The sequence below is a fragment of the Lacerta agilis genome, chromosome 4 (assembly GCF_009819535.1).
Source record: "Lacerta agilis isolate rLacAgi1 chromosome 4, rLacAgi1.pri, whole genome shotgun sequence".
In the NCBI taxonomy this organism is placed as follows: domain Eukaryota; kingdom Metazoa; phylum Chordata; class Lepidosauria; order Squamata; family Lacertidae; genus Lacerta; species Lacerta agilis.
Window position 1 is genome coordinate 67,469,339 of NC_046315.1, and position 15,775 is coordinate 67,485,113.

The following is a 15,775-nucleotide window of genomic DNA, read 5'->3' on the forward strand; positions in this document are numbered from 1 at the left end:
CTCTAAGGTGCTACTGGAAGGAATTTTTTATTTTATTTTGTTTTGACTATGGCAGACCAACACGGCTACCTACCTGTAAAGGCAACCAGGGTGAGGGTTCCAGCCAAGCTTGGACCAATCCTTCCCACTGGCTCCTCATAACATCCCCTCTTCACTAAGCAGCTGCTGCCCAATGCCATTTCCACCCCTATACATACAAAGCATTAGTCCACCTAACAAAAGACCGCATGCTGCACATTGACTGTAACAATAAAGATTTGGTTTGATTTCAACTCGAACCTGCTTTAGAATTTCACCTTCCAGCAGAGCCACTGGTGAAACTAAAAGAAGTTTGAAAAAAAAAATGTAGTTTCTGAGATGGGATGCTGTTAAAAGCAGGGAAAAACTTTTCAAACCCAACTTGGCTGTGTTCAAGCCTCTGGATGTCCTTAAGAATTTCAGTTAAAGGAACATGGGTATGCATGGGTAAGCCTTATTGCTGCAATACCATTTGTTGAAATAACTCGGGTAGCATTCTGATTCAAAATTATTGTGCTGGCACATCTTTCTGCAGTACTGGCATGGTAACCTTGCAGCACTGCTACAGTGTTATGCTTTGCAGTGGTAGTTCCGGTGCATATGTCGGAACATCCTTTCTTAGACATTTATCTGCTTCTGCAGCCATTCTTAGGATCAAACTGAAGTCCCTTTGGGGATTCCTGTACTCTTTTGAAGTTGAAGATACAAATCTACACTTCTTCACCAAAGATGGTTTGATTTGTTTCCTTATCTATGTCATTTTAAGGACATGTTCACTCACTCACGTACATAGACACGTATTGCATGTTAGCCACAGGAAAAGGGCTTGGATTATGTAGATTTTCTGGTTCCCTGTTGATAGCTATTTTGCCATGGGCACAGTAGCAATCTCTATCCCATTCTGTAGGCTGTACAACAGCTTTCTCAACAGTATCACCACAGTTATAGAAGTGCATTCTGATGGAAGGAAGTTTGGCTACATTCTTGCTTTCTTTTAAGTACCAAGTACATACTTAATTCGTTCCGGAGGTCCATTCTTAACCTGAAATCGTTCTTAACCTGAAGCACCACGATAGCTAATGGGGCCTCCCACTGCCGCTGTGCCATCGCTACCCGATTTCTGTTCTCATCCTGAAGCAAAGTTCTTAACCCAAGGTACTATTTCTGGGTTAGCAGAGTCTGTAACCTGAAGCATCTGTAACCTGAAGCGTCTGTAACCCGAGGTACCACTGTAAAAATTAGTGATATATAGTGTTGGGGTCAGGTTTCCAAAACTCACCTTGTAGAATGCCCTTGACATGAATTAACCCTCCCTCCTTTAGGTTGTCCAAGTCACCATTGTAAAGCAAAAGTGCATGAACAGTAGCCTTTGTATTCTGCTTAATACTTCTACTGTCTATTCCCTATTCTTTCAGAATAGCAATAAGTAATGAACAAGTACTCTGAGTTATCTTGATGGCAACACAGGAGTCCATAGTGGTTGTAAGTCTTCTGTTAAACAGTTTCTCACTAAAGTGTTTTCAGTTTGGATTTTGATCTGCCTACAAAGTTAACTATGCCTAGAAACCATAATGTTAATATTCTGTCTTGGAGAGGAGGCATGCTTTTGATGGTTGATGCCCTCTATGGAGCTATCTGTAGCCCTTGGTCTGGTAATCTTTCTTTGAGGAAGCATATTAAAAGGCCAAAGAACTTTGCAAGGGGTTATTTGGCTCTATTATTTGGATTTTATACACTGTTTATCTTACATATACCCTCAAAATCTCTGCAAAAAAATCATTTTGTGTATATCTTTCACTTGGCTCACCATGTGCAGTCTTCTAATTAGTCCCAGAGCAAGGCATGTTTGTAGCCTCAGCACTGGTTCTGTGTTTCCATATACTGCCACAAATGGAATGACCCCTGATCTTGGCATATCATCTCTAACTCGCAGTTACCTCTCTGTGGAATTACTGTCTCATTGTAAGTTCTCAGTCTTACATTTTTGGTTATAACCCTCACAGGTTTTTATCTCATTTTCTCTATCTCTTGAAGGACATTTTGAGAAACTACATCCAAGATCACATTTGCCTTGGCTCAAGTATCCAACTTGTATTGCACTCCAGTCTCATTTGTTTCTAAGGGAATTGTCTATTTCTCTGGTCTGTTGATACCAAGGTAGAGATGTAGAATTATTCCTGTGTGCTGCTTTGGGAGATTTTGCCCTAGATGGTAGTCTGCTTTTGCTGCAGTTTCATTTTCCATAAACATTGCAACACTTACCTATAGCTGGACCTTTTCTTTATCTGCAACTGTCTCCATGCTGTGTTCACTTATCTTTATGGACTCTGGATCCAGAGATGTGTGATGGTCACATCCTGATGTGTGCACCAATTTCTTGTTCTTGTTCTTCTAAATTCCTTCCCTCTGGGAATGCTCCTTCTGCAAAAGCCTGATCCTGCCATCCTTGGGTGAACTTGGGCTTCCACCTGCACTTACTGCTTCAATTGAAACATTTGGAATTCATTCCTTCTTAAATCTTGCATTCTGCTCTCTACTACAAAAGTACATTGTTCAAGCACCAACACTATCAAATACTTAATTAGTGACCTAGGGCCTCCAAGTTTCATGGCTGGCCCACCAGTTTAAGGTGCCACTTAAATTTGTTTAGAACTACTGAAAATTAGCCTGTTCCTACCAGCTTAACAGCATGCTATGATATATGTCCACATCTCTCTCTCTCTCTCTCTCTCTCCCCCCAGGAACACCATTTTCACCCATTAAGAACATAAGAAGACCCCTGCTGGATTAGGTCAGTGGCCCATCTAGTCCAGGGTCCTGTTCTCACAGTGGCCAACCAGATGCCTATGAGAAACTTGCTTTCTCTGGCTTTTATATAGATAGTGAATTTCTCCCCCCCCCCATATTTTGCTGCATTGCCACTGAGCTTCAGCTTTGCTGGGGCCTTGGGACATTCCATCTTTTTGCCACAGTTTCCCATCCCTTGTATTTCTTTTTCATTTTGTCTGTAATGAGGAGCTTGTCACTGTAGATATAAAATGATTTATTAAGGAACTACATATATGCAAAGGGTTTATGCTCTTTGAACTGCTTCCCCATTCCCTATAGCCCTGTCCCTTCTCTTTGCCAAACCTCTTAATGCAGCTAAGGTAGAGGTCCCATTTACAATTATGTAATCAGTGGTTCTCAAACCACTTGAAAATTGCCAATGGTCTTGATGGGTCATGTATTATTTTTCTCCCTGTGGTAGCAATTGTAACACAGTGTGCTAGATACTGTGTTTTTTTAATTGTATTGTTAATGTTTCTTATATTTCTTGTATTGCATTTTACTGTATTACAATTTGTATTCTATAGAATTCAAATTATAGTAAATAAAACACTGCCAAAAGCTTGCATGTGGAAGGGGGAGTTAGCAGAAATTGTCCCCCGCCCCGCCCCTGAACAGGGGAACAACTTAGATCTGTGCTTTTATCTTAAACACTAGCTTAGCACCAAATCTTAAATCTCAAAGTCACGATTCATCTGCAGTGCGTTTCTCTGCGCTGAACCAACATTACACATCCGGCTTATAAGGTCCTTGATCTGCCAGTCAAGCTATATTGATCCGAAGGGAAAATATGTGAAAAATCTAAGGTGCTTTCCCTTAAATTAGTTTTGTTGTGTATACTGTTGCTTTGAATTGCAATGGTATCGATTGATCTTCAGGTTGTTGAAACAACAATTGCGTGTGCTGAGAGGAGTCATGAGCTAATCCTGTCAACTTGCTTCTGATACTTTTGTAGCTATTGCAGGTGATACTCCTTAATTCATCTGCAGTTTTGGGCTCTGCCACTTCAGTTTCTATCTTCCCAAATTAATCAAAAAAGGAAGAAACAGTGGCAGAAGCTAGGTTTAGGTTAAGCACTGAGCAATCAACACCACAAAGCTGTCCTACAGTGATGGAGATTTCATTAAGAAACTTCTAAAAGAATGCAGGGTATCCATAACAGTTTTTTTTTTTAAATCTCCCACTGCCACATCTTATTTATTTTTAGGCCACCACACAGGGTGAAGAAGTCCCAAGATTTTATATATAGGTAACAGAGTAATCATTCTTCTAAATTATTTGCAGCACAACCCACTTAGCAAGGCTTCTAGTCGGCACATCCAATGATCTTTCTTTTACCCATCCACTTGTTGAGATCGAAACTGGATAAATGGAATCACTGATATTTATAGCTGCCATCTGATTGAACTCCGGTATCAGGACAGTAGGTCCATTTCTCGTCCTGATCATAGTTCCCTGTTGTCGCACACCAGAAGTCCCCGTCCGACGAATCTTGCGTGGTGCAGGTATCGAAGGTTTGGCCCTTGTACACAAAGGGGAAGACACAGGCTCATCCAAAAGCACTACCTCCATACTCTTTAGGGATACATGGTTTCCATTCGGTCATTTCTTTTGTGTCAGGTTCAACTTTTGTGGCACACCACAAGTCATCACGGTCTTCCTTGATGCAAGTGGAATAAGATTTATCCTTGTAAATAAATGGGAAGACACAGGGAATACCAACTGCGCTGATGATAATCATTGCTTTAATAATTTTATATTATCTGTCCCAGAATAGGAGAAACGCAGAGGATCGTTTATTAAATAATGTTACAATGCTTGCTTGTATATGTAGGGAATTTTGCTCTTTTTTTGTTTTGTTAACTGTAGGAAAGTATAGTAACATTCTAACTACATGTGGTATTTAGTTAAAGTTTGGGATATATTTATTTTATGGCAAAATTGACCCACTAATGATTAGTTGCTCTAGTTAAGTTTAAGTCAGCAGGACTTACAACTGTTTGGTTCCAACTTGTAACTCATGCAGATAGCCTGAACATTTGTAAACCAACCAATACTGGTGTGTGTTTGGCTATGATTTGGCTAATTGCATCTCTTTCAATATTCATCAGCTATAAAAACTGAAGATGATGGCTTATTATTGGATTAATCTGCATAGTAAATAGTGTCTTGGTTGTTAATTTATTCTTGCTAAATTATTGTTGTTTTGAGTGGTTAAGTAGGGATGTGCAGATTAAATAAAAGTCAGGAAGCCTAAAAATTACAAGCTGATGATCAAGAAGAGTTCAGAAAAAGCAGAAATAATATAAAACAATGACAAAATAAGTTGTCACAGTGTCTCAAGTTATGTATGTCTAATGAGTCTCTTCAGACAAACATTGCTTGAATAAACAAAAGTTATAAACTACTGGTACATATAACAGTTTAATTTGTTACTGTATATAGATCTGCTTTGGGCTATGTGGCTTGAATAATCTACACAGGGAACCTTAAAGCACCTAGGGTATAAGAACCAAGAGCTTCAGGCATACTGTCTTCTGAGGATTAAAAAACAACCTGGAAGTTAGGAACAGAATATTATGTATGGTTACAAGGAAATTACTTTGGCTTAGAAACCGTATGCCTGCATGCTTATAGCATACATTCCATACACAAAATGCTGTAGGGCAAGGGTGGGGAACCTGCTCTACCACTGTTGTTGGACTCAACTCCCATCAGCATCAACTAGCATGGGAAGTGGCAGGAATGGCAGGAGGACCACAGGTTCTCCATAAACCTTAATAGTGTCCAGGTATTCTGAGAGAAAGGAAGAGTGAAATGAAATTAAAAAGCATGATCATGATCGAGTCCTTGATAAGTAACTTTTTGAGGCATCTTGACCTTCATAGAAAGTCTTTTTTTTCTAAATGGAGAAAAAGTAGTATGGGTATATAATTTTAAGATGGTGTCTTGTCATTTCTTTTACTGAAGGGCAATCTCTACCTCTTTCTGTTTCCGACAGGGGGAAAAATGTGTTAACATCTAAAATGGCATCATGCTACCTCACACAGATAGAATTTGAAGGCTTCTAAAGCTGCAACGCTGTTGGTAAGCATTTTTATAGTAGTCCTCCCTAAAGCTAAGTTGACATTTTAATCATTTTCACTTATTCAGGAGTCAAAGCAGATGAGACATAGCTGAATATTCTACCTCTTTGATTTGGTAAAAAGCACCTCTGGATGGTGCTGAAAATGGCAGGATCATGGTACAGATGTAAGGGAATTTATGATTTTTTTGGGGGGGTGTGTGTGTAAATAATCACACACACTATGTATCTGCCAACATTTCCCTTTGGTTGTTTACACTTACTCTGTAATATAATAAAAGAAACTTTACTCAAAATCCTCTACTCGGCTCTGAACTTTTTATATCAGAGATTATGTGTCTTTGATTCTTTCTCATATGGTTTTTGGAAGGCACTATTTCAATGACTGTAGTATCTGGTCATAGATGCTGCAGTACAACATCATTGAAGTGGACATTCCATGGAAGTACTGTAGGAGTTGTAGATTAAACCACTACATAATTCAGAGCCTTGATCTCATTATGGACTAGTTCTGAAGTTTTTAGGTTGTTTTATCTAAAGGATGAAAAAGGTCAAGATATTGTCCCCCCCTTATTTTCTCCTCCTCTTTTCCAATGGTTTTGTTGTTGTTATCGTTTTATTGATTTTGTGATACTGTGCAATAAAAGAAAATTGGGGTAGTCGTATTCCTTGTTTAGCTAAGCTCAAACAAACAAACAAAAATGCCCATGAGAACATTTGGTATCAGTGTATGATTTTGGTGGTTGTGAGTAAAGCTTTTGATTTTGATAGGTCTATATATTGGTGACACAGATGGGGGTGATCTGTTCTGAGACGTAGCTGCTATTATTGCTAGTGACAGGGCTTCCATTAATAGATGCAGTGGCTCAGATGCTGTGAGCGTGAAATGAACTGATCTAAGCAGAAAAGAGAGCAAAACAAGCGAAATTGTGCATTTAAAAATTGACGGTGGGTCAGTGAGACCAGGATACAACTGTGAACTTCTTTTTTTTAAAAAAAAGAAGCAGCAGCAATAATAAATGAGGGCATCAGGGCAAATTACAACTATTAATTGAATGCTGTTCCTTAGACATAGAATATACTTGCTTGTGGTTCCTTAAATTATAAATTAACAGCTTCCAAAGAGAACCTGCCCTATCAAGAATGTGTAGTCTTATAAATCCATATGAATTACTTGTAAGCTATGTAAGATAATAATATTTTTCAAGGCAAGATGAGACTGGGTGGGCTTATAAAAACTAGAATTATGGAGTGCTGGTATAATGCATGAATGGTGAAATCTGTGAGTCAAATCTCATCTCACCCACAAGCTCACTAGGTGGTCTAAAGACAAGGCATTGTTATACTTTTTTCCATTTGCACCCTATGGTGATACGAAGACGGGTCTATCTTATGGTGTGATTATAAGTATTACAGCAATATTGTGTGTCGAGGGTGGCTAACCTGTGGCTCTCACCATGCTTGACTGTTGGCTCTGGTACCTGGGTGATGAAAGCTGTAGTTTGGCAACATCTGGAGTTCCCCCAGTTGGTATATGAAGCAGTTTGAAATATTTATCAGTGCTTTTAACAATATTGGGTTTTCCTTTATGGTGACATTGCCTTGGTGGAAATCACTTCCGCAAGCTGCTTTTTGGTGAACTCCCCCCTCCTATCTACAGTGGCTCCCACTGTCAGATCCCTGTTCCAGAGGAACCCTGGCCCCCCCACTCTCAGAAAAAGTTTTCCATGAGGTGATGGAAGGCTTAGGTTGATATTGGAATTGGCAAAAATGGTGGTGTGATTTGAATGAATGAACAAAAGCATTTTCTGCTACAGTAAAGCCACATTACACAGTGGTATTTTATTTCCTTTTTTTAGGAGACGATGGGTTGGGGAAGGTTGGATCCAAACATGCTCTTCCACTCATGGAACAGTTATTTCCATCAGCAACAATACACTCTCATAAACGGCAAATCCCTTTTGTGGGTGGAGGGTTACCTTTCCATGAGCAAAGACTGATTTTTGGATCCATCCAAGTGTCCTCTCTAACCTGTAGAAATTTAATTCAATTTTCTCTGGTGGTCTGTGCACCCAGACTTCTAATATCTCCATAGTTTAGTGTATCTGTGTTAGTCAGAGACTTTACAGTAAGCCCATTTCATTTGTGGGCCCTTGGAGCACATAGCAATAGTGACCAAAAATTCTAATCACTAAAGACAGTGTTATGAAACTGGTTGGTGATGGTGACCATTGCAGTGAATCCACTATAGGCTAATATTAAGTGTGTGAATATAGAGTCCTGCATATCTACCATCCAATGTTCACAATAATTCATAGCAGATGGGTCCTGCAGAAATGGTTTCTGTAACTTTGGAAGTACTGATCACTGTTCTTTTGGTGTAGAGGTGGCTTAAATTAAGGTATATCTAAATTGACTTTAATGTTGTTGGAAATCACTCATGTTAGGGATGGAGGTGAAATGTGGAATATAGCCAAGTTTTAATGGTACTGATCAAACTGTGACAAATAATTAAGAATTAAAACTTTGCCGGCTTTAGCTTCCCCACCCGCAACATTGTAAAATGTTCAAAACAACTCATTTATCTTCACTGAGGGTGATGATGTTTGGTGGGGGGGGGGATAATGTGAGTAATTTAAAAATGGTTCAGTTTACTTAGAGAAGTTCATAAACATTGATTTGTCACATCATGTATGACAAAATGTTTTTTGATCTCCAAACTTTGAGTGCTGCTAGAACAAAGCAGTGCAATAAAATGATTTTAACTGATGAGACATAACTGCAGCAGTCTATTTCCATGCCAAATGTAAGCAATCCACCTCAATTATGCTAATTGGTGCCCTAAAAGAAAATGTTACAGCTGTTTGGTAAATCAGGAAGGTAGAGAGTTTCTTTTTCAGCAGAAAACATTCCACAGTGTTCTTGCAATATAACAGTCAAACTGTTTGTATTTACATTTTTTTTAAAATAAATAAATAAATCATATAATTTGGCATCTCATTCTCATTTTCAAAGTTGCCTATGTTTGCATAGGTTGTGCATATTTTCCGGTCCTGGTGAATCTGAAGGTCTATATTTGGTCTGTTTGAAAACTTGTGCTTCATCAGTTTTGCCTCATTGTCCAAAACAATTGGCCAGGTTGCAGTAGTAAGTGGAAGACAGGAATTGTGACCAGTACTATATCTCTTAATAAACATCTTCATGTTGTTGTTTTTGGCATTTACCGGTATGTCCAACACAGGCTTTCAGACTGCTAAAACATATCTCTACCCTCTTAATAATTGTAAATTAGTAAATGCAACACACCAATACAATATTTATTTATAGGAAAAGCACACTCTCTATTCAGTTTTGCAATATTGATTAAAAACCTTTGGTCCCCTTTCCATCAGTGAAGGAATTGCCAGAGGTATGTCATAGCTCCTCTGGGAAATGCTAAATTCTAGATGGATCCTAGAACAGTGCTATCCCTGAGATTATATGGTTTCATTCCCCTCCCCCTTGTCTAAGAAGCATCAGGAATGGGAATGTGTAGGTTTATTATCGAATGTTGCAATAGGATTCCTTACAGCTAACAGACATTACTGAATTTTCATTTAATGCATTTAAGTCAAATCAAATACCAAAAATTTCTGCCATGAAATACAGTGTTAGTAATGAGATGTATCATTGAATACAGCAATGGAAAACCACTCCGCATGCCATCAAGTGCAGTGCAGAGTCTGGAAAGCCTAAAAGTTGGCCTGTTTTACTGGATATCAAAACATTTCACTTGGGAATTAATTAACACTGGAATCACATTGTGGCAAACTCTTTAGACATATCTGAGCCTGGCTTGAGTTCATGCTGTCCAAAGAACACCACTGTTAGTTGGATATCCTGCTGCTGGCAACCTATAAACACATGTGGTCACTTTCATGATCCAAATGTCTGTAGGAATTAGTTGCACTCCTAGGGGACCCAGTAGCAAACTTGTCAGTTCTCCTGAATTCTGTGTTGATGGCAGAAATAATTGCCCTCCAGCTTGACTGTGGGAAAGCATAGAGGGAAATGACCCTAACAAATGGTAATTCGGCCATTTTGTGACCAGTAATATGCTGGAATTCCAGAAATTATTGGAGCAATAACAGCTAACAAGAAGAAAACTTTCCAAGCTTTGAGGAACCTGATTCCAAATTTCACAACCAATTCCACACACCCACACCCAGTGCTGCGAAGCATATGATAGCATAGAAACTGAGAAGCAGGGAGGCAGGAGCCAAATGGGCACCACCTCCCCATTGCAGGCAATTCTGTACAAATGCCACATCCTGGCTGGTCTGTTAGTTATGAAGCAGGATCTGTATAATGATGGAGCCAAATGAAACTCAAAGGGTAAGAACACAAAACACATGATTAGCAGGCCCAGAAACCAACCTGGAGCTAACCCATAATTCTCTGAGGTTACTTTTCCTGAGAATGTTCCTTATATCTTGCTTCTTCTCACTATCCCTGAAAGGCCACTTTGCTGAATATACAGCACCATTTTTTGTGGTGACCACAATTTCATCCCCACCCCAATACCCCAGAAGAACACCAGGCATGGTGGATTATGGAAAATGATCGTCAGCATGTCAAAACATTTGCAGTAGCCAAGAAACCAAACCAAACCAACCAAACAAACAACAACAACAATGGAGGGTGGGAAACAACTAACTCATTCCACTGTTAGTGTTAATCTTGACCTTATTTACTGTGAGAAACTGTTGAATAATTTATCCACACACCTCAGGAGAAATTGGCTGAAATGGTGCCCCAATTTCTCTGCCCAAAATAGGCTTCAAAATGTCAAGAGGCTGTTTGCTGCAGGGTCTTCTACCATACTATTTTCCAAATGCACCTTTACTAACTGATTAATATACTGGGGATGTCTGTTTATGATTGCCAAGTATAATTACTTTCTCCGTCACCAATTTGTTTTGATTGTGCCATAAAAGAACATTCTCTTGGCATTTAGAGTATGATAATTCAGGGAAAACCAACCAGAACAATCAGCACTTATCTCTGTGACTATATTGCCTTTGTATAATTTATCGGCATTCTAGCTGAGTGATGCCTTGTTTTCTGTCCTGAAGCAGACAAATTCTTCTTAGCTAGAGGTACCTAGCATGACACCTTCCCTTGGAACGTGGTTAACACTTATGTCCACACAGCACCCCGTGTGACTTTTGCAACTATTGCTGGACAAGATAAAGCTTGCTCACTGTGATCCTTATACTGGTAACCTTTCAATTGCAATGTGCTCTCTGGGGCTTCCCTTGAAATTGATCTGGAAGCTGCAACTGATGCATAATGCTTCAGCCAGGTTGCTGAGTGGGGTACCTGGATATCCACATTTAATACCTGTGCTGAGGGAACTGGATTGGTTGCCAATCAGCTACCAAGCCATGTTTACTCTTGTTAACATAAAAACCCTGAACAACTTGGGACCAGGTTACCTAAAATAATTCCTGCATAGACCTTTAATATCACTTAGATAATCTGGGGGAAGTTCTACTCATGGCACTGGACCCTTCATAATATCACAGAGGGTTGATCTGAAACAGGCATTTTTTGCTGTTGCCCCTCTTCTGTGGAATGCCCTTCCCTCTGCCATACACAAAGTAACAACCATCAGTTGCTGCAGATGTGTTGTGAAGACTTATCTCTGCCCAAGCTTTGCTTGACCCATAATATCAGACCTGTTTTATGTGAATCCCCTAATACCTGTTTTATTATTTTACATGGTTTTATGTTGCTGCTTTATTAGTTTCAGGCTGAATTTCTTATTGATACTTCTTAACATAAATGTACTCCACTTAGATTTTTGAAATATTAAGCAATTTATAAATGCCTTTAATTAAATATGCTACAAAGACTTGGGACTATGGTAACCTGGGTTCAAGTTCCTGCTCAGCCGTGATGCATATTGAATTATTTTGAGCTAGTTACTATCTCTCAGTTGAAGCTATTTCATAAGAATGTTGTAGGTTTAAAATGGGACAAACACAAATCATTTGCCCTCCAAACCACTTAGGGGAAACATGATATGCAAATATGATGAATTAAAAAGAGTAAGAGCTCATCCAGTCAAACTGTTTGTTCAGCACTCATCCTGACTTGCTTGCACAATAAATTTGGTCTTTATTAAACATTCATTCTGATTCGTTTACAGGGCAGTTGTATGACAATGAATATTCATTCTGCACCCATCCTGGTTGGTTATGGGATGTTTACCTGCATTCCCATTAATTATTTCTTCATCCCACACTTTGAAATTCATTTTCTCATCACTTTCCACATCTCAAAAAGTTGCACTAGGTAGCAACCACTTAATCCACTTTAATTGAAAAAAATCTAAAGTTACAGTATGCCATTGAATCCTTCCTGAAAAAATAGGAATGGTTTGGATGAGGCACCCTCAATGAATAAAATTCAAAAATGTGCACACGCAGCTTCTGTGCTAAACTACCCATTCACATAGGCACCTATGTGCAAAAATTCCATTGCATAAGCATAGCTGCCCTAAACAACAAAGAGAATAGGAAAATATGGACCCATTAGAATTCTGTTTGTACACTTGACCTCTTTGTATCGGAGCCATATTGTGCCACTCATGCTCCTATGAGTCATGTACTTTGTTCATACCAGCTTTGGAGATTAATGTAAGTGTTATTTTTGTCCACTGCCTAGTTTCAGCCAACTGCTACGGGCTATTGGATTTAGTGACACTGAGCAATGAAGAAAATAAATATTATTGCCTAGAGCACTGTTTTACAGGGCATGCCAAGAAAAAAAAAGTTATAAGGCTTTGTTAGATTATAAAGAATCCTAAAGGATGCTGGGAAGGGGCCAGAAACCTAAAGCACTAAATAGTATAGAAAAATGATGCCAGATCATTTCTTTCTTTCCTTCTTTTTTAATCCACCACTTAAGTCCTAGTTCAGGACTGCAGAGCTTCTGATTTCCTAGTGAATGCATTCTGCCAGGCGTATATTGTGGCTAGGGATGGATGGACCTGTCACTTTCAATTCTCTGTTTATCTTTTTTTTCCCAATTGTGAATTCAGTTCTCCAAATTCCCACAGAAATTTGGGGTTATGATTATTTTTAAAAATCTAATGAAAATTCACCAGCATTTTAGTACAGATTTCTCCTAATAAACACAAATTTGTATGCAGTTTTGACTAAAGTTCATATTTTTGCAAGTTATTTCCCCTTATATAATGCATTACCTGTATATTATCTTTCACTAATATATTTCTTTTTGTGCACACTTCCTCACAATATAAGCATTTTTGTAAACATTGCTTTGTTGGAGAACTGCATTGCAAAATTCAGATAGGTGTGAATTTCAAAACGGTTTCAGAAAGTGAGAATTCAGTAGATTTGTCTAGTAAAGAAAATGCCATAGTCTACTGCATCTGCTCCAACTGACTCCTTCTGAATCAGGCCCTGAAGCATAATAAAACTTAAAAATGATGACACATGAAAACAAAAGAAGATGCCTAAACATGCTCAGTGTTTTGTTTATATAATCAGTTGATCTCCGAGGAAATATTCAACCAGGTCTAACCTTGTGCCATCACAACAAATATATTTTTATTAGTACTTATTAACATTTAAAACTCTTTACAATCACAAAATCTATTACCAGTTAACAAAAATAAGTCTTTTACCAAATCACTTGGGATTAAACCTGGGACCTTCAGCTTTTCGGTACTAAGGAGGATAGTTGGCTGCAGGAGTTCTGTTAACTGGACTGTTACCAAAAGCTGTCTGTATGATCCTTATTGTAGGAATATTTCTTCTGGATAGCACTTGTTGAAAGTTTCAATAAATGTGCGTGTGCATGTGTGTTTGCGTTTTTTGTGGGGAAAGAGAATATTTTCCTCCTGAATATTATTTTTGTTTTCTGACTCCTTCTTCTTCTGGAACAAAGATGCTGAATTGAGTTAAAATTCTGAAAGCTCATTGATGTGCAAAAATGTAATTAAGCACTGGAAGACATTTTTAAATTTTATGTGTTTGGCTGGATGATAGGGGCTGTCAAGCAAATCATTTTAACAGGTTTAGCTCTGTTATTACAGAAAAGCACTGAGACAGCATATTTTCTTACTAGGGACTTGCCATGAATAATAAAATTCTGTCTTACTTCCCTTATTATCTGTTTTCCTTTCCTGTAGGGGAATAAGACAGGATTCTAAGCCTCTGCTCATCTAATTAAATTGCATTTCTACTGTATTTTCCATTTTGTAGTGAAATATATCATACAGAAAAGACCCATTCTCATTTTGGCACCACTTCTGAAATACTGGATTTCATTCTGTAATTGATCATTTTTAGTCTTTCATCCACTCTAGATTGAAAAGGATAAAGAACCGGATCTTCTGTCACTGAAATGACAATGCCTTAATCTCCTTTCTCTGCTTGCTATTTGAATAGTAACCTAGGAGCAGCCTTACTGGGAAAACTGAGTCCATTTAACTTCCTATTCTTACTCAGACTGATTGTAGAAATGTATATAGGTACACAGAAGAGTAATAATAACTCGTTCCTACCAGTCAGTTACTGTAGTCTAAGCTTTAAGTACATTGCTATCAAGGAGATCTACACCTAATTCACAAATGACCCCACCCTTTCGTGAGCTTCAGACTTTCCTAAGTAATCATTATGTGTGCTTGGAATCCACAGATCTTGGATGAAATCTCAGAAAATTTGCAGTCTGAGAGAAGGGTAAAGTGAATAAGTCAGCCTCTTGCTCACAGAAAATCCAGTGTCAGCGTCATTATCTCACGGGGTTTTGGATGGAGGCAAACTGTTTTGTATAGTATCCAAATGTATAATAAGGGTGGTATTAACTTGGCTTGGCACTGGAATGAAACACACACACACACACACACAGCTTTGCTCATGGATCAAATGGGAATTGAGATATGTACATTTTAAACGTGTGTGTGTGTGTGTGTGTGTGTGTGTGTAAATAAAAGTAAATAGCAAAGACAAACCAACCAACCAGACATTCTTAAATGAAAAATTATAGCAGACGTGTTAAATGAGAAGAGGAATGTGCCTTGTCTGATCAGTACTCAGGACTCATGAGTACTGGGCCTGCCTATAGCATTTAGTGGAAGTCCCCTACCCTTATTTCCAAAGGAAATGTTGTTTTGGACTTTGAAAATTGAGAGGTTACAGCTGGCAAAGGATTGTGCGCATGGACAGAATCCAGACAGGGGCCTTCTAGTAAGTGAGTTGTTACTACCTTGATTCCGCCCATAGCAGTTAAAGCACAACTGTTCACATCATTGAGCATCCCTGCTCCAATTCTTATAGTTGTGCACTATATCCCCCCCCCCAATAATCAGGACAAGTAACTCTGGGACAAATTCCACATGTTGTGTGTCCTGCCTTCTCCCAACCATTTCTTCCCTTCCTTGTCCACAGCTGTTGCACTGTGAAAAGGGAAAGGCAAACACAGGAAGCCACTGGCTCTATGTAAGACCACCCATTGTCCAACACAGCCTTAGAGGATGCAAACAAAGCAAAGCTAATCTGTGTGGCATGCAAAGTCTTTAGTGAGGTTGGGGAAGGAAGATGGTTGTTGCTATCGTTCTGCCATTTATGCATGGTAATCTAGGGAAACATATTCTCCTGAACATACTCAGAAGGTATAACAATTGTTTAAAACAAGGCTGTGAAAAGCTCTGGAGTAGCTTAGAAATGTTTTTCCCTCACTGTTAAGTAAATACAAGCAACAGAGCTGCTAGCATAATTGCAAAAGGTCAACGTTTTCATGACCTATCACAGGTGACTCTAAGGCCCTGTT

General features: G+C 38.8%; 1 pseudogene; it reads right to left on the minus strand.

Annotated features, from left to right (window-relative positions):
- Window positions 1–9,727: 9,727 nt before the first annotated feature.
- On the minus strand, window positions 9,728–10,325 carry LOC117045384 (annotated as a pseudogene).
- Window positions 10,326–15,775: the final 5,450 nt, after the last annotated feature.